The sequence below is a fragment of the Jaculus jaculus genome, chromosome X, assembly GCF_020740685.1.
Source record: "Jaculus jaculus isolate mJacJac1 chromosome X, mJacJac1.mat.Y.cur, whole genome shotgun sequence".
NCBI classification, from domain to species: Eukaryota; Metazoa; Chordata; class Mammalia; order Rodentia; family Dipodidae; genus Jaculus; species Jaculus jaculus.
Genome location: NC_059125.1, coordinates 49,870,250 through 49,896,349, shown reverse-complemented (window position 1 = coordinate 49,896,349; position 26,100 = coordinate 49,870,250). Strand labels below are relative to the sequence as shown.

The window sequence follows — 26,100 nt, the reverse complement described above, 5'->3', positions numbered from 1 at the left end:
CTCTGGCATGGAAGTACTGAGGCTCGGTTGAAGTGGTCAGGGTGACCTGAGCAGAGGGTCTGGTTGGAGGAGCAGAAATCCTGAAGTGGGGAAAAGGGGAGCATACAGGCTTTGCAGGGCAGTTGGAAGAGTTGGTGACTGACTGGGCAATGGTAATAAATAGTATCGGGGGGACTCATTTTTTAAGTTTAATGCAAGAACACAACCTTGACTCTTGAGGGTGATCAGGAGTTTTATAGAAACCATAGTTTATGTTATCTCTTTTAGATTGATCTGTGAAATTTTTCCATTGTACCTGCATGACAGCTTGGCAAAACATTTCTTGATTATTTTTACATCATCAAATAGGGCAATTATGGTGCTAGGACATGAAAAGGTACAATTTGGCATTAAGGGGGATCCTGCGGTGGCAGGTCCAATTGGGGACAAAGAGGGGACACATGTGTCAGGTAGCGTACACTTGACTTTTCATCTTTGGGAAGAGTTGGACGTGGATAGAGTGTGGTAGAAAGAGTAGGGGGAGTAGAAACAGGGGTGACCCTTCTTGATTATGATGATGATGAACTGTGACCATAATAGGAGAGTGAGCGCTGTCTTTTCAGTGTGAGAACAGCTAGGTAGGGGGTAAGGCTGTGACTAGTCCATTGCTAAGGAATGCAGCTGTGATGAGGGCAAGGATGAGCAGGAGGATGGGGCAGAGCATGAGCTCTCCCCGAGAAGGACAAAATGAAGGGCGAGGGTGAAGAACTCTATCTGATGGGGTTGAAAAGACATAAAAGTGCCCTGTAACCAAAGGATCTCAGTGGCCTCGAGCAGCTGGTCAAAAGTGCAGATCAGCCGTGGCATTCACCATATGTCCTCTAGCAGGTCAGTCAGGAAAAGGCGAAATTGATGAAGGCTCAGGGTCCTTTCCTGGATCTGGAAAAGGAAGTATAAGGTTAATTGTGGTCTCAGTTGTCTCTTCAGGAATTGATGGGAACTGAGAGATTTTGAGTTTGCTGGAATTTAGGAGGGTAGAAGAGTAGGATGGAGGTGCATTTTTGAGGCAAGATAAAACGAAGGAGCAAGATTTTGGAGTTTGGCGGCTGTGGGTGTGAGCAATATGACCTTATGAATTCCTTGCCATTTAGTTTGCAAGGAAAAGTGGGTCTTGGGAGAAATATAAATTTATTCCCCAATGTGGAGAGAGGGCATAGAGGGATTAGGAACAGGTATGGGGCGATTTGAATCAGCAGTCTTCCATAGCTCTACTCTAAGAAAAGACAGAAAACCTTGGGAAAGAATAGGGATCTGATTAGAATCAGTGGGATAAAGCCCAGGGTTGGGTGACAGATCAGCCATACTCTCGTTCAACTGGGCTGATGTTAGTTCATTTACAGGGGAGGCCACAGAGAGGGGCAAGAGCTAAGGTTAGGAGCTTGATCCAATCTAAGTTTAGTTCTAGAGTTAGTTTAGTCAGAATCCCTTTGAGAGAATGATTGGCCCCTTCAACTTTCCCAGAGGACTGGGTATAGTAGGGAGTATGAAAGCTCCAGGGTATATGAAGGGCTGTGGCTATATGTTGGGTGACAGCAGAAATAAAATCTGTCCCATTACCAGATTGTAGAGAGGAGGGTAAAGCCAATCGGGGAATCAGTTCAGTAAGGAGAAGTCTAGCGACTGTTTAGACCCTCTTGTGAGTCATAGGAAAGCTTTTATCCACGCTGAAAAGCTATCAATAGAGACCAAAAGTTATCAGAGACATTTGACAGAGGGCACATGAGTACAGTCTGTTTGCCAATCTATGTCAGGAGAGGCTCCCCACTCCCTCATTTGATGGGTTGGGATTGGGGTGGATGTATGTTAGAGTGAGTATTAGTCTTCTGACAAGTACAGCAAGTGGTTAGTACTTGGAGGAAATGTTTGTCATCAGCAGTGAGGTTGTATGAGCTCTGAAGAAAAGAAGGTAAAGTGTCGTCAGCTGGGTGGAACAGGGAGATTCCTTAGCGGGTGAGTTAGAAGTTCTGTGAGTTGTATTATGGGCTAAGAATACAGGTATGATTCCAGGAGAATGGAGGAGAGTGTTAGCCTGTTTCAAAGAGTGCTCTGGTTGGCATTGGGAAGGGGGAGTCATGAATATATGTGGAAGTGTTCAGAGAGAAGTTTAGAATATCTGTGTAGATATGAATGGGACTATCAAATGGCGTAGAGGAGCTTGTGGCAGGTAGGAGACTAGCAGAATTTAGAAGGGTTGATGGTTCAAAGAGTAGATTGGGATCAAGACTTTGAGCATGGAGAGTCTGGGTGAGGGAAGGGGGGAGAGAGAGAAATGCTGGATGACTCAGGAGTCCTTTAAAGAGTGAGATATGGAGAGGGCTGCATGGGGATATTTCGTTAGCTTCAGGGACAAGGAGGCCACTTCTGCAAGTTTCTGGAGACAAGAGGGCCATCCCCGTGCTACCATATCTAATTGTTTGGAGAGGCAAACTAGGGGGTGAAAAGTGTCACCTCCTTTCTGGAAGAGAATGACTACAGCTTGTTCCTAGTTGACATGTAAGAGAAGAAAAAATGGGGGCTGGGCATGGTGGTGCATGCCTGTAAACCCAGCACTCAAGAGGCTGAGGTAGGAGGATCACCATGAGTTCAAGGCCACCCAGAGACTGCATAGTTTATTCCAGGTCAGCCTGAGCTACCCTACCTTCAAAAAAAGAAAAAAAAAGAAAAAGAAAAAAAAGGATTGTTAGTGTCAGGTAGGGAGATGTTGGTGACTGTGGATAAAGATCGTTTGGGAGGTCTATGGGGGCCTGGAGAGACATGGCGGATGGGAGTGGCTCATCAAGGCACCCCTTTGTGCCCTCATATATGGGGTGGGTTGTGAGAGAGAAATTTGAAATCCAGATGCAGAAAAATTAATTCAAATCAAGCAATGCAAGCAGTTCACATTTAGTGTGGGGTAAGGAATAATTAATGAGATCTTTGATTCTGGTGGGAGGAATAGTGTTTCCTTCCTGGAAAGTGAAAGACTGAGGTAGATAACAGAGGTTTTACAGATTTGGGTCTTATTGTTGGAACCTCTATGTCCCCAAGAGGCCCAGAAATTGAGAGGTGTGGTGGCGTGTACTAAGTTGAAATCCCCAGAGGGGCTTCATAGTAGGAGATCATCTACATATTGCAGCAGAAAACTAGGTCTGAGGTGTAAAGTTGCCAGGTCCCATTGTAAGGTCTGGCCAAAAATGCGAGGGCTATCTCTAAGACTTTGGGGCAGGACTGTCCAGGTCAGTCATTGGGCCTGTAAGTAACACCTTACATCTTTCCAGGAGAAGGCGAGGAGTGGTCTTGATGTAGTGTGTAGGGGGATAGTAAACAAGGTATCTTTGATATCAAATACAGAGAAACATTATTAAAAAAAGGACGATTGGATGGAGGAAAGGAGCGTGGAGGGCTTGGCAATAGCAAGAAAGTTTGGGATGATAGAACAGTTTATTTTTCGGGGGCTCTGTACTAAATGATAGGATAAATTAAGGAGACCTCCCTGGATTAGGGAATGCAAAAACCCCAAGGATGAGGAAAGAGAATCATTGCAATAGTAATGCTTGGAATGACTGGTGGAGCATTACCTGGGAGGCTCTGCAAGCCTCTGATTGTCCACACACTGAAAAGTCAGAACTTCCCAGCGTTTCTAAGGTTGAGACAGGGTGCCTCCACCACAGACTGACAGTGAGGATGTTGTCCTGAGGGCTGTAATGTGATGAGGGTGTGGATATAGATGCTCACACAGCGGTGAGTGGCCTCCATCTGATTTCAAAAGTCTGTGGGAAGAGGCAAGGAAAAGGGAGAATACAATCAGACCTGGTGGATTACACAGAGGAATGTTAGCGATTCATCTCAGCTCAGAGAGGAATTTTGGACATCCACCAGAGTGTAGCCTTGGCTGGAAGGCCTCAGTCTTCACAAATGAGCTGCTCAGCTCACACAATCCAGAGGAAATAGGGAGAGTTAAAAGAGAAGGAGGAAGCTGCCAGGTATTAGGCTGGATGTACACACAACACTGATGCAGCTCCCTGCACCATGAGGCTGAACAGAACTTTCACTGCTCATGTAGACAAAGGCAAGAAAAGAAAAAAAACATCTCAGGTCACAAGTGATGGCTGTTTAGTACAGAATAGTGGGCAAGGTGAGCTTCTGTGATTCCCAAGGAGTGAAACACTAACACTAGTTTATTTCAGACTTACAGAATTCAAGGGAAACACAATCGATAGCAGAAGAAGCTGGCTCCTTTCCATAGATCATAGCAGAGAGACCCGACCAAACAACCAACAAACTGAAAAGAAAAAAAATTAAAAAAACAGAGTTCTAACTAACTCTTATTTTAATACTTTTTTAAATATTTATTTGAGAGAGAGAAAGAAGGAGAAATGGAGAGAGAGAGAGAGAGAGAGAGACTGAGCAGGCCAGGGCCTCCAGCCACTGCAAACAAACTCCACACACATGTGACACCTTGTGTATCCGGTTTATGTGTGTCCCTGGGGGAATTGAACCAAGGCAATTTGGCTTTCCAGGCAAACACCATAACCACTAAGCCATATCTCCAGCCCTGAATCTAACTCTTTACATGCCTTCATGCCTTAGGGTGGTACTGAAATATTCCCTTTCCCCACAGTGATACCTCTACCTTCAGGCTATTGGAATCTTAAGTAGGACAATCCTTGAGAGTGCTAGAGAGTATCTAAATGGTTAAGGCATTTGCCTGAAAAGCCAAAGGATCCAGGTTTGATTCCTCACAACCCACATAAGCAAGATACACAAGGTGGCGCATGAACCTGGACTTTATTTGCAGGGGCTAAAGGCCCTGGAACACCCATTCTCTCCCTTCTTCCCCCCTCCTTCTTTCTCTCTCTCATAAATAAATAAATAAATAAATAAATAAATAAAGTATAAAGATGAATCCCTGAGGCACTCCAGGGCAATCCTCTTACCTCTGCCTCCCATGTGCTGGGATTAAAGGTTTGAGCCACCACACGTGGCTTTTTCAACTTTTCATGTCTCCTCAACCTCCAGGTCCTTGCTCGGGTACCACCCCCCATCTTGGCCCTGCTGAGCTGATGCAGGGGGACTCCTAGTCCCATGGGGGCTCTCTACCCCCTTCTGCCTTCCACGTGGCAGGAGATCTCTATACTTTGTCTTCTTTCCTTTCCTTAATCCAATAAATCTATCTAAATATTTTTTTAAATCCCTGAGCCTACAGGGGATGTCTATTTACATTCACACCAACATATCTGGTATACAGATCCTACAGTCTACAATGACCTCCAGGAAGGTTCTCAAATGTTTCAGGGTCTTAGGAAGTGAGAAGAAGAGAATCAGGTGAATTCTCTCTGTCCCTAAAGCTTCAGTCCCATGAGGTAAAATCAGGCCTAGACAGGAAATCTTAGCCTGGCACAGACAAGCCTTCTCACATGACATTTTATATACTCTGTGTTGTAGTGAGGTTTCTGTTGCTGGCAGAAATCATCTGACCAAGAACAGCTTGTGGGAAAAATATATTTACTTTTTCTTACAGACTCAAGGGGAAGCTCCACAATTATAGGGAGAAACAATGGCATGAGCACAGTGGGGACATCACTCCCTGGCTAACGTGGGACCTGGGGAACCGAGCCTCGAACCGGGGTCCTTAGGCTTCACAGGCAAGCGCTTAACCGCTAAGCCATCTCTCCAGCCCAAGGGTCCTGTTCTTAAAAGTCTGCTTTATTCCTCCCTGGATCAATAAATTGTCACCCTACTTGGTATTGTGGAGTATAACAAATGCAGTGAACAGAAGATCATTGAGTTTGCAACACGGTCTTGTGTTTTGGGAATGGCCATGAGCAGTTTAAAGCAGGTTTGCTGGATGCCTGCATGGAGACCCCATGGGGTCATGAGGATGAAGGAGGGGCAAGTGGGGGCAAGTGGGAATGAGGTGGGAAAAGAGAAAGTAGTGGGGTTGAATATAATTAAAATACATTATATAAATATATAAACTTGGAAAAATTATAAACAAAATTAAAAAAGAAATAATAAGCAAATGCCTAGAACATAGTAGGCACTCAATATTCTGAGAGAGCCTGGAGTGGTGGCACATGCCTTTAATTCAGCACTCTGGAGGCACAGGTAGGAGCATCAGTATGAATTCGAGGTCAACCTGAGATTACATAGTGAATTCCAGGCCTGCTCACACACACCCCTTTCTTGCCCACTCACTGGCACAGCTCTGTGTAGATGGGTAATTTCTCTGGGTGGCAGACAAAACCTAAAGCCAAAGTAGATGGCAGGAGAGATGGCTGAGTACTTAAAGTGCTGGCTTGCAATGTCTGCTGGTCTGGGTTCAATTCTCACAAAACACACACACACACACACACACACACACACGTGTAAGATGGGAGCTAGAAGCCCCTTCAAGCAAAGACCAGAGAGGATCAAGAAATAGTGAAGAACTCAGAGATCAAAGAAAAACCTCATATGCAATCAACGTGAGAAGGTACCCCAAAGCATGACTCAGCTTGAAGTCATGCTGACAAAGACCTAGGTTAAGAGGACCTTTAACTTCACATATTCAGATGTTAACCCCTCAATTTTTCCATCATTTGATTTACAGTTGTCCAAGACATGTTCTTGAACAGATCCCGGGAGTTGGTTCCTCAGCTCCAGGTGGATCCTCTTTTTCATGTCCATGTTCCCCTCATCCCCCCTCTTCACACTTAACTTTCCGCAGTGAGTGGTGAGAAACACGTGGAGCCCCGGACCCAAGTAACTTTTGGGAGCAAAGAGTTTTTCCAAATTTCTACTTAACCTTTCTTAGAATCCCATGTATGCAAGGAATACAGTTTTTTGCAGCCATGATTGAATATATATCTTGGTTCAGTAGGTTTTTTTTTTTTTTGGCTTTTTGATGATAGGCTATCACCACAGCTGGCCTGATCAGAACTCAGTATACAAGCAACAATGAGAACCCACATCTCAATAACAAGTAAAGAACGTTGCGGGCTGGAGGGATGGCTAAGCATTTAAGCCTGTGAAGCTTATGGACCCAGGTTTGATTCCTCAATACCCATGTAGGGCAGATACTTAAGGTTGTGAATGTGTCTGGAGGTCATTTACAGAAGCTAGAGTCCCTGTCATGCCCATTCTCTTTTCCTATGTGCCCCATGTCTTTCTTTCTCCAGTGAAAAAAATAATTAATTTTTTAAATGTTTTATTTATATATTTGAGAGAGAGAGATTGAGAGAAAGAGAGACAGAGAATGGACATGCCAGGGCCTTCAGCCATTGCAAACAAACTGCAGACACATGTGCCACCTTGTGCATCTTGCTTTTGTGGGTCCTAGGGAATCAAACGGAGTTCCTTTTTTTGAGGTAGGGTCTCATTCTAGCTCAAGCTGACCTGGAATCTCCTGCCACGTGGATGGCAGAAGGGGGTAGAGAGCCCCCATGGGAGTAGGACTCCTCCCCCTATCTCATCTCAGCAGGGCCAAGATAGGAGTGGGCTCACCAGAGCAGGGACCTAAAAGTTCAGGAGGAAAAAAAAAAAAGCCAAAAAAGAGTGTCTCAAGGATTTATTTTAAAATTTTATTTATTTATGAGAGAAAAAGGGAGGGAGGGAGAGAGAGAGAGAGGGAAAGAATGGGTGTTCCAGAGCGTTCAGGCCCTGCAAACGAACTCCAGACACAAGCGGCACCTTGTGCATCTGGCTTATATGGGTCCAGGGGAATCAAACTTGGGTCCTTTGGTTTTGCAGGCAAACTCTTTAACCACCAAGCCATCTCTCCAGGTCTCTCAGGGATTTTTGACTATGTGTCCTACTAAAGACTCCACCAGCCTCCAGGTGGAGGTATCGCTGGGCAGGGAACATTTAGTACCACCTTAAGGCATGAAGGCATGTAAAGAGCTAGTTTCAGGGCTGAAGAGATGGCTTAGTGGTTAAGGTGTTTGTGTGCAAAGCTAAAAGACCTAAGAACCTGGGTAAACCAGATGTACAAGGTGGCACATGTGTCTAGATTCCATTGGCATTGGATAGAGGCCCTAGCAAGCACAGTCTCTCTCTCTCTCATTGTTTCTCTCTCTCTCATTCCCTCCTTTCCTCTTTCTCACTCTCAAATAAATTAAAATTAAAAACTATTAAAAGAAGAGTTAGTTAGAACTGTGGTTTGTTCGGTTCATCGGCAGCTTTTTACTGCTTCTTAAATCTTTTTTTTAAAATATTTAATTCATTTATTTGAGAGACAGAGGGTATAAAAGAGGGAGGGAGGGAAAAATGGGCACACCAGGGCTATCAGGTACTGCAAGTGAATTCCATACACACGGTTCATCTTGTGCATCTCACTTTCGATGGGTCCTGGAGAATTGAAATTGGATTCTTTGAATTTGTGAGCCAGCACCTTAACCGCTAAGCCATCTCTCCTGCTCTGCTTCTTACTTCAATTGGCATAAAAAAATGAATCCAACACCCCTAGATGGTATCACAATACTTGCTACACAAGCTGGAGGACCTATGTTCAACTCCCAAGCACCCACATAAAACCCTCTAAGGAGGTTATTTATGCTTGTAACATGAGGTATGTGGTGTGAAGATATAAAATAAAACCCAGCATGCTGGGCTTGTTGGCACACACCTTTAGTCCCATCCTCTCGAAGAAGGAGGATCTCCATGAGTTTGAGCCAGTCAGGAGCTACAGAGTGAATTCCAGGCAGCCTAGGCTCCAGTGAGACCCTGACTGAAATTTAAAAAAAAAATAAGATTCTAATTTTTTAAAAAAAGATGGCTGTGATGGTGTATGCCTTTAATCCCAGCACTGGTGAGGTTTAGAAAGGAGTATCACAGTGAGTTAGGGGCCAGGCTGGAGCTACAGAGTAAGTTTCAGGTCAACCTGAGGTAGAATGAGACCCTACCTATCACCAAAACAAAACAGCATGAACTCTCGGTTTCACTCTGTCTCGACCAAATAAGGCAGAAATCTGTAAGTGTAGAACTGCACATATACATGGAAACACAATCATCAAATGAGAAGGGTTGGAGATGGGGAGCTGCAGCACATACGTTATATATTTAGATGAATTGCTGCACAGCAGTTGGTCCAATGATGGAGTCTGACTATAAAACCCTCAGCTTGCCCCTCAACAGGTCAGCGGATCCTGGAGTACACAAATACAGGGAGCAAAGATGCAACTTTGGGTGGGACTACTCAGGGCCCGCGCCTGCTTTGTGATGTACTTTCCTTTGGAACCTACAGGGCATTATTATCTCACTGGCTCCACCCACTTTCCTGACTTGTTCACCGGCGCTGCCCGACTTCACTCACTTGGAGACGTCCTAGCGGAGTTGAACAGGATCTTCCTAGTGATATATTTCTCAGGTAGGTTCTCTCTAAATTACTTCCTGGAAAGCTTAAATTGGGGCAGCTAGAAAAGCTGGGAGCCTCTCAGGATCATCCAAGTACCTGTGTCTTCTGAGGTCCTCGATACCCTTAGGACTGAGAGTTGATAGAAAGGTTTGTGGGATGATCTCCTTAGAGCCCAGACAAAGCTACAAATATACTAAGTCTCAGAGACAGCTACACCATTATTTCTGAGGGAAACAATACTCCTCTTAGCGTACTAAAACTCCAAGTAATCCAGATGCTTGAGAGGGTCTCTAAGCTAGGGATAATGCCAAATAGTCTCTGCCTAAGGGATTACTTTTCTATTTCTTCTGGTGTAAAGGAGCATACTACTTAGCCATAGAGACCATTTATTGCCTACTCACTGAAGTATTCCTTTTAGCCTTCATATTGGGGAGCAACAATTTGGTATACATTGAAACACCCCACATTCCTTCAACATGAGTGATAGCTTGTCCTACAGTCTCGGTGACTCTAGTTCCCTTCACACAAAAAATTCCCAAGTTAGTATTTTAGCTCCTCCCAAATTCATGCAACTTAGCAGACCCCACCACTCTGCAGCCCAGCACAGTCACGTATCCTCAGTCACCCAAACCCATCAGCCATCGTTCACACAAACAGACAAACGTCAAGATCATAATCCCCTCTCACCACCCTCCCTTCTCCCTTCCCAAATCCCCCTTCCACTGAATCCCTTATGCTAAGAAGAAGCTGTTGTGGCTTTTTCCCAGGTTTTAAATTCAGTAGACATATAATATCCATGTGTGTTCGTTCATAGGATATAGTGTGAAAGGTAAAGCTGTGTATGTAATGTGTCCGCATCAAATCAGAGTAATTGGTCCTTCTCTGTCCTTGCACATCATGTTTCAGTGTTTGAAGCCTTCAACCTCCTGTCTTCAACTTTTTCTTTTCCCAGTTCTGGGGATGGAACCATTGTCTTCCAGAATACTAGGCAAATGATCTATCACAAATTTACTGCCCAAGCCATTTTATTTCCAATTTTATTTTGAAATAGGCTCTACATTTCCTTGACCTCAGTCTGTATCTCAAGTTAGCCTTGAACATGTTATCCTTCTGTGTCAGCCTCTCAATTTTCTGATTACAGGCCTGGAAAAGTAGGCCAATCATCCTTACTTCTTCTGATTTTTTTCTCCTTCTTCTCCATCAACTTCTCCTACTCCTGCTCCTTCTCCTTCTCTTCCTCCTCCCTTTCCCTCCCGTCCTTCCACTTATTTCTCCCCTTTCCCTTCTCCTCCCCTCCTTCCTCCTCACCCTCCCATTCCCCTCTTCCTCTACTTCCTTCTCCTCCTCCTCCCCTCTCCCCTTCCAGACTCCCCCCTGACACTCCTCCGCCTCTTTTTTTTTCAAGGTAGGGTCTCACTCTAGTCCAGGACCAATTAGAATATATTCTGTAGTCCCAGACTGGCCTTGACAGAACAGCAGTCCTTCCACCTCTGCCTCCCCAGTGCTGGGATTAAATATTAAATATCAGTTCATTGAGACCAAATATCAATGAATGTGCTATAAGTATTAAATTATTGTAAATGAAAATAAGGTCATTGTATGCAAGCATGTTAATTATGGGCCAAGGGAGCAGTTTCAATGATTGTCTAGTGTACAGATCAGATCAGTTCAATTCCTTCATGTCTTCACTGGTCCCTGAAGTCCAGCTCATGAGCCCTGAAACATTCCCCACTGAGCCTGCTGATACCTCCAGTGTGACTCCAAGTCTCCAAACAGGAAGCACCAGCTGGCTTTTGTTCTGGGAATCCATCAATCTCAGGGTAGAAAGGACATGGTTTCCACTGTGGACCCCTCGCATTTTGATGTCCTTTAGGGCTTTGTCTACACCTGAAACCCAGTCCCAGCCCAGAGGCATTTGGCTGTTTATTCAAGGAGTGCTTCCATGGCTGCACACTTCCACACTAGTTTAGAGAGCAAAGGAATCTGGGAGTTCCTTTCTGAATTAGTGGAGAGAATATGGGTGAGGATCAACTTCAAAGAAAGAGCATCAGAGAAGGTACTCATTTTTATTATAAGCCCAGTGCAATGGGTGTGTTGGAGAATGCCTCTCATGTCAGGCCCTCTGTAAAATCATGAGAGCTTCCTGGGGTACACTGGGAAACTTGCCTCCTAAACTAGATATACACAAAACAAGTGAACTTAGAGCATTTACAACCTCAAGCAGTACTTGCTTTTAGCTAGTTGTCGACAAATTCTCTAGTCCATGAATGGGAAAGCTGAATGAACAGCAATGTAAGATAAGTGGTAAATGACTCCCCTGATACAAGCAGACTTGTTACAGGTACCATCGTGTCCAATTCCACACTCATGTTCTCACCAGACATGTGGTGGGATGCTACATCTCATACTGCTTTCCTGATACCCAGAGCAATTTCTGGGGCTCATTATAATCTTCTTTCCCTACGTTCACCTCCCCACATCGCCCTGGTCCAGCAATGGTTTTCCTCTCTATTCACTGTGATGAATACTTTTCATATAACTATCCATGAGCTTATGTGTGATGCCAATATTTTATAGAAGCCCTGCCTTTCAGACTTTGTGCATTCCTTGATTGTTTGTCTTCCTCAAATCTTCGTCATATCACACTTCCAATTGAATATATATTTTTCTTCTTGCACACATGCTGGTGTGGACAGAAAATAAGACAAACATTCTCGTCTTAGAAACGTTTAAGGCAATTCTTTGCCCACTAAGGTACCAGATTCCTCTTCATTTAAATGCAGAAGATAAAATGATCACTCAACACTGATGAGAAAAAGTAAAAATTGTATGGGTCAATGCCTGCTAATTTGTACAACACTACAAAATGGCTCTTGAGAGCATTTACTTATGCTATTAATAGTTAAAATTTGCAGATGGAGGAAACTAGTGCAAAAAGGAACCCAAGGAGCATTCCAGATAATCAGGATGCAGAACAACGTGGACAGCATCCTGTAAGACTCATAAAATTCCATTTCCCTAAGAAGCTCAAAAAGGAGGCACCAGGTGAGAGGAAATGATGGGGAAGCAGCCCTTCAAGGCAAGGGAGGGCCAAGTGCTTGAGATTTCACACAGGAAAAATGCTCCATGCTGAGCAGTCAGAGTAGTCACACCTTTATTATGACTCTCCTATGACATGTTGTGTGTGGTGCCCCATCACACTCACCCTAGCAAAGATGGCTAGCAGCCAAGGTCAGTTACATAATGTGATCATGCCAAGGTCACCAGAAATTATAGCCAGAAATACAATCTTGGGCCTGCCCAGGCCTGACATGACAGGGCTGAGGAGCTCACCCCGCAATAGCTGAGAGGTAAGAACAGCACCTCACAAACACAACTGGACTCAGCCTATGTCTGAAAGATAGCAGGACATTTTAAATACTATGAGGTTCACATCCTTACTCCACAAATGTCATCAAGACAATCACTATTCCTAATTGTTTCTATACTCTACAAAAAATATTCATGGCCTTACCACCTGAAATTTGTTCACATAACTCTATGCCCAGGATAACCTGGAATTTATCTTATTCTTCTCAATGTCTTCCAAACCATATGCCATTCACAAATGCATGCTGAATGAAATACAAGCAGGGAAGTGTTCTAGTAGGGCAGAGGGGAAAAGCTACACTGGGACGGTGGGTGGGAGAAACCAGAAGGTAAACATTGAGCAGGCGTTCAGGCAATCGTGCTGTTGGTCTAATATTTCAGTCTCTCTTTAGCCAGAAAAGGTCAAACTAATGCATGGAGAAGATCCATGGATATGTGGGAAGAAGGGCCCTCTGATTTTCTGGACAAAACAGGGCTAATCCCACACTGCCTACCTAGTTCTCATTGGCTATCCTTTCCCACATCAGGATCCACCAAGAGCCATGATAGTGTTTGGAGCAACAGGCTTCGTGAAAGGAAGCAGCGGGTGTCATATGAAGAGATCAGCGACCCGGAAGAAGAGGAAGATTAGAGCTGTATGTAGTCCTTTGACACTTCTCCTGAACATATGACTGCCTGATAGGGTATTGAGATCTCATGTTGCCACTTGTACCTCCAAATGCATTTTTAATTTTGGGGGGACAACTTTCAACTCTGAAATACCTTCCCTACCTGAGATGCTGTGAGCTCCCAAACCCCAGGTCAGCACTGAATATTAGGGTACACCAATCTCTGGCCTGAGAGTTCAGAGGCCAGGTGATGTGATGCATGTGGCCTGAGGGATGGGTTTGCTTGGAGGACCAGAGGTCCTGAGGTCGGGCAGAAGGGGAGTGGCCAGGCTTTGCAAGGGCTCCTGGATGAGCTGGCGACTGAGTGAACAGGCATGGGAACTCATTGTACTTCTTTTTCTTCTCTCATTTTCTCAGCCCCAGACAGGAAAAATGCAGTGATGTTAAAGAGAAGAACTTGGCGGATATTAACCATGGGGGGAAAAATGCTAAAATCAAGTGTATTTTAAATAAAAAGAAAAGTTCACCACAAGCACCAGGGACCTTACTACATGCCAAGTACACTATGAAATCTTATCTTGTTATGTGTGAACCACATTGTTACCATCATTCTTACTCTGTCACTCTTGTTATTATTGTATGTCACTTTGCAAGCATTGTTCTTACAAGGTGCCTTGCACTCCAGAAGCATTGCTATTGAGTGCCATGCACTCTGGTTTTCACTAGTCTTTCTGTGTGTCAAGCACTCCACCAACATTGTTCTTAGAGTGTCCTAAGCCTTCTGTTACATACATAGTGAATTCCAGGTCAGCCTCAGCTAGAGTGAAACCCTACCTCAAAAAAAAAAAAAAAAAAAGAAAGAAAAAAAAAGACAGTTTTCCATAGTCTTTACCAGTTCAAACTCTGTTCAATAGTTCAAAGTCTCATTGAAGACTCAAGGCAGTCTCTTCAATTATGTACTTCCAACATGTAGTGGCACTGGTTTGAATTACGTGTTTCCCATAAACCCATGAGTTCAGAAGGTTAGGTTTCCAGATGATGGCAGGTTGGAAGTAGGACCCGTGCTGAAGGAGGAGTGTGGTTGGGTCCTCCTACCTCTGCCTCCCTAGTTTTTGGATTAAAGGCATGTGCCACCACACCCGGCTACATCTATATATTTGCAAGCAGAGAGAGATAGAAGAGAGAAAGGCAAAGGAAAAGGTCACACCAGCCACTGCAAAGAAATTCCACGTGTGTGTACCAGTTTGTGCATCTAGCTTTCTCTGAGTACTGGGGAATTGAACTCAGGTTATTAGGCTTTGCAGGCAAGGGCCTTAACTGGTGATGTTGTCTTATCTTTAACGGTGGGAAAATGTCTTCAACAATTACATCTGCAGAGGCTTCAGTTTTTGTGCCTGGTACTTTAAATTTATTCACATTTCTTTTGTGTCAAACTTTATATTTTTTATACCTTTTTCTTCTATATTTCCCTGCAGTGTAAATCTAAATCAGGGTAGCAAGTAGAAACCAATGCCACAAATTCAATGGTTGTCTGTCTTGAAATTTTTCTCCCCCAAACACATTAGCTTATTACATTTATTATTATGATCATCATTATTTTACTTACTTGTTTTCCAACAAAGTCAAGTAGAGAGAAAGAGAGAGAGAGAGACAGTATGATCACTAGGGCCTCTTGCCAGTATGAATGAACTGCAGTTGCATGCACTATTCTGTGGATCTGCCTTTACATGAGTATTAGGGAATTGAACCAAGGCACTCAGGATTTACAAGCATCTGGCATTAACAACTGAGTAATCCCTCCAGCCCCCAAATTAGGAGAGTTATAGTACTGTGGTGGTTTGATTCAGCTGTCCCCCATAAATTTGAGTGTTCTGAATGCTAGGTTCCCAGCTGATGGAGATTTGGGAATTAACACCTCTTGAAGGCAGTATATTGTTGGGGTGGTCTTATAGGTATTATAGGCAGTTTCCCCTTGCTAGTGTTTGGAACACCTCCTGTTGCTCTTGTCCACCCGATGTTGGCCAGGAGGTGATATCCACACACTGCTCATGCTATCGTTTTCTCCTGCCTTCATGGAGCTTCCCGAGTCTTTAAGCCAAAATAAACCTTTTTTTTTTCCCTACACACTGCTCTTGGTCAGGAGAATTCTGCGAGCAATGCAAACTTGACTGCAAAAAGTACTATACCAGGGCTGGAGAGATGGCTTAGTGGTTAAGCTCTTGCCTGTGAAGCCTTAGGACCCCGGTTCGAGGCTCGGTTCCCCAGGTCCCACGTTAGCCAGATGCACAAGGGGACGCACGCGTCTGGAGTTCGTTTGCAGAGGCTGGAAGCCCTGGCGCACCCATTCTCTCTCTCACCCTCTACCTGTCTTTCTCTCTGTGCCTGTCGCTCTCTAAATAAATAAATAAATAAATAAATAAAAAAGTACCACACCATAGGATGGGCATGGCATGTATGAGTCCCATAGTAAGAGAGTGGGTAAGGAGAGAAAGAGAGAGAGAGAGAGAGAGAAGAAGAGGAAGTGGAGGCGGAGGGGGGGGAGGGGGGAGGGGAGAGGAGAGAAGAAAAGAAAGTGAGACTGACTCTGGAAATCCAAAGACCATAGGATGCTTTTTACTTTTAGAAAGGTTCAGGGAAGGGGTTAGGTTCTATTCCAAGTGACTCAGCCTAAGTGCTGCAGTCATGGAGGCAGTGGAGAGTGGGAAAACAAAGAAAGCCTTCAAGGTCTCTAACAAGGAGAGTTACTGATCTTAGGTAGGACCCCAAAGCCACTCAGGTAACAAGGCCTGGTCTTTGTGTCTGGCTTTATGTGGGTACTGGGGAATCAAACCCAGACTAGTAGGCTTTATAAGTAAGCACCTTCAAAAACAGAGCCAGCTACACAGCCCAAGTCTGTTACTTTTAAATTCAACTTCATTCACATTCTCAGAATGCAGGTAGTGTCTTCCTTGCCTTCTTTCTATCTGTATTTTCTTCTTCCTTTGCAGCCAGTTTATTGACTTAATATTATGTGAATGGTTCCTAGCCTAGTTACTGATAAAGCCCGTTTTCTCCTTTGAAAGCTCCTGATCCACACTTCCACAGGCCACATTCTCTCAGCCCTTTGGTCTTTCAAGCTCCAGCCAGAATGGTCCACTAAGCTCTGCTTAAAGTACTGTAAGGCATCTCTAGTCCAAATTTCCAAAACCTTCCACGTCTCCATCAAACCAGTTCCAAACCCTTTATCATCACATGTTCAGGTTTATAACAGCAATGCTCTTAGGAAAGGGTTTGTTTGGCATATAGTTACAAAGGGGACTGTATGACATGCATGGGAAAGCATGCCACAAACAAGAAGGCAGTGTTCACATGATCACACTGTCACATCATCAGGGAGGAAGTAGAGATAGTGGAAAGCAAGCAGGGCCAGGCTGTAAAACCTTAAGGCCATACTTCTTGCAGCAAGGTTCTACCAGCAAAATGTTCTATAACTTTCCCAAGTAGTGCCACTGGCTGGTCACCAAGTGTTCAAACAAGCCCATGGAGGTCATTTACATTCATGATATGAGACTTTGGAGACTTACTCTAATGCTAGCAATTCCTTAGTATGGTACAGGTATATTAAGCTCAATGATTTAGAAAGGTTTGTCCAATACTCAATGTGACATGGCATTTAGATGGAGGAGAGGTCATTCTGTGATTTTGAACTCCTGTCTAGCATTATAGCTGTTGAGGCATGACCCCCTTGGCCCAGTCAGGCCCTGGACTTGAGCAGGATCCATGTAACGCTTTCAGATGGTATCCTTGACCATAGCTAAGGAAACCAGAGGGATTGCTCCGTTGATCATGTGCACTCACCTGATACATTCTCACTGGGCTTTTCCAAGGCACTTGCTCCTCCCAGGGGGTGCATCTGTCTCAACTGGTCCTGAATCATGTACATATGCCACTTTATCTTCATTATTTTCTTCCTGTGCTGGTTTCTTCAGGGGCTTCTGTATGTGACGGGCACATATAAATGGCATCAGTCACACTTCTCTAGTTCTTTAGAGTTCATAAAGTATCTTTGCATGTATCACTGTAATGTCACCTCTGAGAAATCATTATACTATGTGCACTTAAAGATGACAAATCTTGGGCTGGAGAGTTGGCTTAGCGGTTAAGCACTTGCCTGTGAAGCCTAAGGACGCTGGTTCGAGGCTCAATTCCCCAGGACCAAGTTAGCCAGATGCATAAAGGGGGTGTTTGCAGTGGCTGGAAGCCCTGGCATGCCCATTCTCTCTCTTGCTCTCAGCCCCCCTCTCTCTCTCTCTCTCTCTCTCTCATAAATAAATAAAAATAAACAACAAAAAAATAAAGGCGTGTGCCACCAGGCCTGGCCAATTTAAAAAATGAATAAATAAATAAATAAAGATGAACAATCTAGAAGCTTCCAAAGGAAAGTAATACACTAAATGAACAGTGTCTCCAGAACTAAAACTCTTACCTTCATGCTGTATCCAGACTGACATTCTTGGAAGCAACAAGAGTCTCCATGCAATTGACAGTGTTTTATAAAATAAGGATCTGAAGCCAGGCATGGTGGCACACACCTTTAATCCTGGCACTAGGGAGGCTGAGGTAGGAGGATTGCCAAGAGTTCGAGGTCACCCTCAATTACATGCTGATTACATGGTGAATTCTGGTCAGCCTGAACTGCAGTGAGACCCTACCTCAGAAAAAAAATACGAAGATTTGGGAAAGAAAAGCATTAGAAGAATGCACAGCATGTGAAAGGCAGGGCTTCTAGAAAATATTGGGCATCACGACAAGTTTGTGGACTTTTCCACGGATAGTAAATGTCAAAGTGAACAGCAGAAAAGAAGCAGAAAGACAGGGAGAAAAGAGAAAGATAAAGAAAGAAAATAGAAGAGAAGTGGGGAGATGAGTGCCAAGACAGCTTTTATAGTCTACAACTCTTATTGTCAATATTGACATTCCTGGAGTGACCAAGGCGCTGTCATCCTTTATATTTGAAGCACATAACCTGGCAATTTTTCAGTAGCGTGACAAAAGTCCTCTCCAGAGACTCATCTACATGAGAGTGATAAGTCAGAGTGGTTTCCTGGCTAATAACTATTTCTCAATTCCAGGCTCCTGTAGCGTTAAGAATGTTGGAGCTGAGGGATGGTGTCCACTCAAGGAGGAGGAGCAGGTGAAGAACGACATTTATTTGTTGTGTTGACTTATAAGTCTCCTTTTGGTGGTTTATAAAATGTGGACTAAACCTCATCAGTACCTAAGCCTATCCCATAACACTTTCTTACCCTCCCCCCCATTATTAAATTGATTGGTAGAAAATATGAACTGTGCACACTGACAGATAAGTGACACTTAAAAATCATTGCACAGGGCTGGAGAGATGGCTTAGTGGTTAAGCTCTTGCCTGTGAAGCCTAAGGACCCCGGTTCGAGGCTCGGTTCCCCAGGTCCCACGTTAGCCAGATACACAAGGGGGCGCACGCGTCTGGAGTTCGTTTGCAGTGGCTGGAAGCCCTGGCGCGCCCATTCTCTCTCTCTCCCTCTATCTGTCTTTCTCTCTGTGTCTGTCGCTCTCAAATAAATAAATAAATAAATAAATAAATAAATAAATAAATAAATAAATAAATAAAATCATTGCACAAATACAACAGGTGAATCTCAAGTGGTAAGTGTTAAGTGCCTTCATGGAGCTTCCCGAGTCTTTAAGCCAAAATAAACCTTTTTTTTCCCTACACACTGCTCTTGGTCAGGAGAATTCTGCAAGCAATGCAAACATGACTGCAAAAAGTACCACACCATAGGATGGGCATGGCATGTATGAGTCCCATAGCAAGAGAGTGGGGAAGGAGAGAAAGAGAGAGAGAGAGAGAGAGAGAAGAAGAGGAGGTGGAGGCGGAGGGGGCGAGGGGGGAGGTGGGGGAGAGGAGAGAAGAGAGTGAGACTGACTCTGGAAATCCAAAGACCATCGGACGCTTTTTAACTTTTAGAAAGGTTCAGGGAAGGGGTTAGGTTCTATTCCAAATGACTCAGCCTAAGTGCTGGAGTCATGGAGGCAGTGGAGAGTGGGGGATGATACAGAGAAACCATCTCTAAATAAACATATAATCAACTCCGTGAACATATCAAACCTATTTTTTTTGTTGGGATTGCAAATTAATCTTTTTTGATAAAAAGATGGGAAAATCTATCTATTACATTTACTTATGCACTCTTATAAAATTGAATCTGTACTTTTAGGAGAACTTGCAATTCAGTTAAAATTGTCATTATCCTGTTGTTTGTTAATTATTTTTATCAGGAAGTACATACCCATTAAAAATAGACCTCTTTCAAGGTTAGGGAGAGAGCTCAGCAGGCAGGGATCCCATCATCCACGCTAATCAAGAATCATATTTCAAGTGTATCAGTGGAGAATGACATTGAGTCCACTAGGGTCTCAACATTGCCCAACTAGTGATTCAAAGCACACCAACCATAGCAGAAGCTGTCTGCACAGCCTTCACCAGTTCTCACCTTCCTTCTTGATCAATTCAAGGGTTTAAATATCTACAATTTATTTGTAATCCATGAGAGTACTCATTCTATTCTTCATGTTTTAGAATTGTGTATGATTTGTGTGTATTTAACTTTCTGAATCAACTCTTTCCCACTCAGCTCTGACCTATAGCAGGGAAGAGACATTTGTGCATGTTCTCCGGGCATATAGACTAGAAAGCGGTTGAGTTCAATTATATCCTTCACAGCCCTTTCCTTTCCACTCACCTGATTGTCACAGCCATCGCCTTTATCAGAATCATTGTCCTTCGGCTCTATGGCCTGTTTCTTGGACTGAATGAATACTGGAAGGTTATCTTTGAGGCCTAGAAAGAAGCAAAAACACTTGTTCCTTAAAATATAACTTAAGGAGGCCTGTGAAGATGGCTTAGTTGGTAAAGTGCTTGTCATACAAGCCTTAGGACCTGAGTTCAGATCCTCAGCACCACATAAAGGCTGGTTCAGCAGAGCATGTCTATAATCCATATGTTGGGGAGGTGGAGATAGAAGGTTTCCTGGGGTTTGATGGCCAGCTAATCTAGATTTAACTTCAGTGAGAGGCCTAGACTCAGAAAATGAGGTAGAGAGTGACTGAAGAAGAAACCTGATGTTAATTTCTTTTTTCTATTAAAGATTTTCACAAAGTTTCTCAAATACTTTACTTATGTGAGAGATAGAGCGAGAGAGAGAATGGACACACCAGTGCCTTCTTCCACTGCAGACCAACTTCAGACAAACACACCTCTTTGTTCATCTGGCTTTATATGAGTACTAGGGAATGAAACCAGGACCATCATGCTTTGCAAGCAAGTGACTTTAACTGCCGAGCCATCTGCAGAGCCTGGTGTTGACTTCTGATCACACACGAGCACACATTTACACATGCATGCACACCACCTGATAAACACAAAAACAGATGACCTGAGGAGGAAGGAAGGAGAAATGGCGGGGATGGAGACATCAGTCCAAAGGGCTGCAGGAGGGAAATGTGCAGGCTGCAGGTATGAGCCTGTGCAGAAGGCGTAAAAGAGCAGCTTGCTCAGAAGCTGCCTTGGAATTTCCCCTGCATGAAAGGAACAGGGGGTGGGGTAGACACTTGCTATAAACTGAGAAGTCACAGCATGGAAAGGGATTGGGTGGGGGGTTCTCATTGCATAGATTCCCAGGCTTGTCTGCATCCAGAACTTCCTATTACCTAATTGAGTCATGATGGTATAGTTTCTTTTTATATAGACACAGTAGTTTTCTCTGAATAGCTCGCTTTGCCCATTTTCTCTGAGAAGTATTGGGAAATATCCCAGAAGGCCCAGAGAAGAAGTAACAGTACAGGGTAGCTGCCACTCAATCTGAGGACTTCCTCTGCTGCTGGATGTGTGTAATGCATTTGGGAATTTGAGAACATCTCTACTTGTGATGGGGAAGCCACATGAGAGGATAAGGACAACAGGCTCCTGCCTCTCCCTGGGTATGCAGTAGGTGCCTAATGTTGCTAACTTGTTCTGCTACTTTCTGAAATGGACTGAAAGTGACCAAATGAGTGTAGTGCCATGTCACAGATCTACAGTTTTCAGTGAAGCTAGAGGAAGACACCATGAGTGAGGCTTTGGGTGTACTGCTGAGATGCTAATCTTTGTCCCCTGTGCAAACAAAAGTGAGGTCAGGGGAGGAGATTGAGTAAAGGAAAGGTGGAGGGAGAGCTAATCAAAATCTAAGAGGATACAAATCAATCATATGGAATCCTCCGGTTTCGGACAATGGAACACTCAGGAGCCATAGATCGTTGTTAGAAAATTTTCAGTGCCAGGGATAGGATACCTCTAGTGAGTTGTTGGCCAGGGAGGTCTCTGATGCCCCCAAAACATTATAGGCCATTGCCGAGGCCCTTGGTTTCCCACCAGGAACAGATGGTAAGACCCTATTGCTGAAGACTCCACATACTTGGACTGCAAGTCCACTGAAAAATCCTGCTGGAACTGAGCTGATAACCAAAAAAAGGACAAATACTAGAAAAAAATATATATCTTGATAGGAAGTCAGGCTGGGTGATTCACTTAGATGCATCTTGGTGATGGATCTATAATCCAAACATTCAGAAAACTACAGCAGGTACGTGGTTGAGTTGAAGCACAGCCTGGGCTACTTTTGTGAGACTGTTTCAAAACACTTATAAAGAAGTAAAAAAAAATCTTTGTACATGAAGTAGTGAAGTAAGTGTATAGTGCATTTTTAAAGATTAAACTTTTCTTAAGCAAAAATTAAGTCTGAACAAGGACTGGGGACATGGCTCAACAATTAAAGGTGCTTACTTGCAATGCCTGTCAGTCCTGGTCGTATTCCCCAGTGCCCACACAAAGCCAGATGTGCAAACTGGCACATGCATCTGGAGTTGGTTTGCATTGACAAGAGGCCCTGATGTGCCCATTCTCTCCCTCCCTATCTCCCTTCCTTCCTCTCCCCCGCCCCACAAATAATTAATGCAATGTTTATAAAAAGAATCAATGAGGGTTGGGGAAATGGCTTCGTGGTTAAGGAATTTCTCTGAGAAGCCTAAGTACTCTGGTTCGATTTCCCGGGACCCACATAAGCCAGATGCACAAGGGGGGACGCATACATCTGGAGTTCGTTTGCTGTGCCTGGAATCCCTGGCATACCCATTCTCTCTATTTGCCCCCCCCCCCTCTCTCAAATAATTAAATAAAACATTTTAAAAATACATATTTAAAAAAAGAATCAATGAATCAAAGGTGTGGTGGTGCACGCCTTTAATCCCAGCACTTGGAAGGCAGAAGTAGGAGGATTGCCATGAGTTCAAGGCCACCCTGAGATGACAGAGTTAATTCCAGGTCAGCCTGGACCAGAGTGAGACCCTACCTCGAAAAACCAAAAAAAAAAAAAAAAAAAAGAATCAATGAACTTTACAATTAAAATATTTTTAAATATTTCTTTGTGTGTATGTATGTGTGGAGGTGGCGAGCGTGTGTAACCTTGCTGCTGCAAACAAATGCTTGTGGCCCTTTTTGCATGTGGCTTTACGTGGGTGTTAGGGAATGGAACATGGAACGTGGGTCAACAGCTTTGCAAGGAGGCAACATTAATCACTAAGCCAACTCCCCAGCTCCTAAAATGTTTTTTTTTTTTTAAGGTAGGGTCTCACTGTAGCACAGGCTTGCCTCGAACTCACAGCAATTCTACTACCTCTGACACCTGAGTGCTAGGATTAAAGGCATGTTCCACCACGCCTGGCCTAAAATATGTTTCAAATTAACGTTTTCAGGTTTTCTTCTTCTGCAGCTATTTTAACCTTTTATTTATTTCAAAAATAAAATTTTAACTTACACACGAAAGTTTTATATATATATATCTTTGTATAATGTGAAATTTTAATCCATGTATGGTCATCAGTACATGTGTAAATGTTTGATTTTCCTTGAAGACTGAGTCTTGCTTTGTTACCTTTCTAGCCCCATCTGCTTAGTTCAAGGGATCCTCCTACCTCAGTCTACTGTTAAGATTATCATTTTAGGGCTGGAGAGATGGCTTAGTGGTTAAGTGCTTGCCTGTGAAGCCTAAGGACACCGGTTCAAAACTCGATTCCCCAGGACCTACGTTAGCCAGATGCACAAGTGTGTGCATCTGGAGTTCATTTGCAGTGGCTGGAAGCCCTGGCAGGCCCATTCTTTCCCTCTCTCTGCCTCTTTCTCTCTCTGTCTGCCACTCTGAAATAAATAAAAATAAACCAAAAAAGATTATCATTTTATATTTCCTTATCTATTTATCTAAATGGAAAGAAAGAATGAGAAAGGACACACCAGGACCTCCCACTGCTCCAAATGAACTCCGGAAGCACGTGCCACCAATGGCATCTGGCTTTATGTGGGTACTGGTAAATCCAACCTGGGTTGTTTGATTTTGCTGGCAAGGGCATTGACTGCTAAGCCATCTCTGCAGCCCCCATTTTACTTTTTGGATGTACTTTCACAAATATTCATTTAGTAGAGAGGGGGGAAGAGGGAGGGACGGACAACACCTGTGCAGAGGCCTCTAGCTTCTGCCAAGGAAATGCAGACAATGCCACCTTCTGCATCAGGCTGTTTGTGGGTACTGGGCAATACAACTCCTAACAGCAGGTTTTGCTCCCGAGCCGCTCCTAACTCCCAATGTGTAGTTTTGAGTGCACGTGTTCCAGGGTGAAGGGGGAGGTGGTGAAGGCCACAGGGAGCATGGCGTCTCGGAAGGATCAAGTTTAGTTGCCAAGAAAAGTTCTCTTTTGTTGAAGTGGGTATCGGTTAATTCGAGTGAATTGGAGGGCAATTGCTGGGTTGATCTGGAAATTATTTGAGTGGAGGAAGAGAGCCGGAATCTGGGAGACTACAAAACCAGACCTCACTCACTGTCAGGAATATGGGGCATTCGAAGACCCATCAACTTGGGGGTCCTAAAAGCGCAGGCACTGGAAATATTTTGAGGAGTAGAGACTGAGAAGTCTGTGGAGCCCGGAAGATTGTCACGTTATCCTACAGGGGTAGTAAAGCAGTCTCTCAGCAGAGGCAATATATAAGTGACACTGTCTCTAATTGAACAAATATAGGGGCATCTGGCTGATTTGGGGGTTTGGGTCGTGGAGGAGTTTTGCTTCCACAGAAATTGTATGGTCTCTGTCTCGTAGACCCAAGACGATTCCCATTTTGTCTGGGCTTCCGGATCTTCCCAGACAAGGCTTTCGTCAACTCACCGACCGAAGGGCATTCAGGGGTCTCAGAAGGCACAGAAAAGACACACGTGTTTGGATAGGGGTGGGTGGTCTACAGAAACTCCCAGAATTTCCAGCTGTCCCCCCTTTCACTCTTCTCTGAATGTCCCTCACAGAGAAAGGAAGCCTACCTCAGACAGGACGCCATCTTGAAGGGTCTCTCCACAAAGGAACCTAGAATTTTAATTCCAACACAGAGTGATGATCAACCAATAAGGGCACTTACTAAGTGTGGACTAACCAATCAGAGGTCAGGAAACTGGGTGGGGCGTTGGAAGTACGAAAGATGGGGAATAAGACCCAGGTTAGAGGGGCATTGAGTGACAGGTGAGGGTAGGCCCTATGGAGCCAATGGAAGACAGAAGGGGCAGTGAGTGACAGATGGGGATAGGCCCTAAGGAGCCAATAGAGGATAGAAAGGGCAGTGAGTGACAGATGAGGGCGGGTCCTCAGGAGCCAATGGAATACAGAAGAGTCAGTGAGTGACAGATGGAATCAGACCAAATGGAACCCATGGAAGACAAAAGGGACAGTGAGTGACATATGAGGGCGGGCTTAAGGAGCCAATGGAAGACAGAACAGGGAGTGAGTAACCGATGGAAGCAGGCGCTAAAGAGCCAATGGAAGATAGAAGAGGCAGTGAGTGACAGATGAGGGAAGACCCTACAGAGCCAATGGAAGGCAGATCACTCAGTGAGTGACAGGTGAGGGCGGGCCCCACGAGTCCAATATAAGACTGAAGGGGCAGTGAGTGACAGATGAGGTCGGACCCTAAGGAGCCAATGGAAGACAGAAGGGGCAGTCTGGATCAAAGAACCGCGGGACTGCTGGAAAGTGGTCATGGCCAGACTGCAGGAAGGAGCTCAGATTGGATGGTGAATGACAGGCTCTGTATGTATGAGTGCCCTAAGTAAATTCGTTTTGTTAAAGATCAGCTTCTCCAGAAGTCTTAAAAATGAGGCTTCTACAAAGGAATCTCTCAGGTTGGCTCTTCCACTTCCTCCTGGCTCCCACACCTAATGGGTTGCAGAAGGCAGAAATGCTAACTTGCCCACCAGGGATATTTGTGGCACTTATGAGCCTCACACTGCTGCCACGGGACTCATTCCAAATAATGTGTCTCAGTGACGTTAGGAAAACCCCCTGGTTTTCCTCTGACTGGAATTGATGCCTCAAGTAGTGTAAGGATCTTGAGGGCAAGGATATGATGGCATTTTGTTGATCAAGGCTGTTTCTGAACCACTGTGTCATCCTGCTTCTCCGCCCCCACCAAGGGAAAAGGTCTTCCAGAGTACTGGGCATGTTCTTGGGCAAGGCAAGGGCCTACACCACCTTGAGGAGCTTTTGAATCCTGAGTGTATCCAAAGTGAGGCCTCTGGCTGAGTGATGTAGGCCTGTGGTCAGCCATGGGTGGGACATGTGAGAGGAGTAAAGGGGGTCCTTTCAACTAAGTGTTCTAGAGAAAAGAAATTGGGAGTTTATGAGACC

General features: G+C 44.3%; 1 long non-coding RNA gene across 1 annotated transcript; it reads right to left on the bottom strand.

The window, feature by feature from the left end:
- LOC123456647 lies at nucleotides 1-24,759 on the bottom strand. The gene is made up of 5 exons (XR_006634608.1): nucleotides 24,744-24,759; nucleotides 20,091-20,188; nucleotides 17,167-17,303; nucleotides 3,597-3,788; nucleotides 1-918 (listed from the first exon to the last, which is right to left on the bottom strand). It is a non-coding gene; the product is annotated as an uncharacterized LOC123456647 (long non-coding RNA).
- Nucleotides 24,760-26,100: the final 1,341 nt, after the last annotated feature.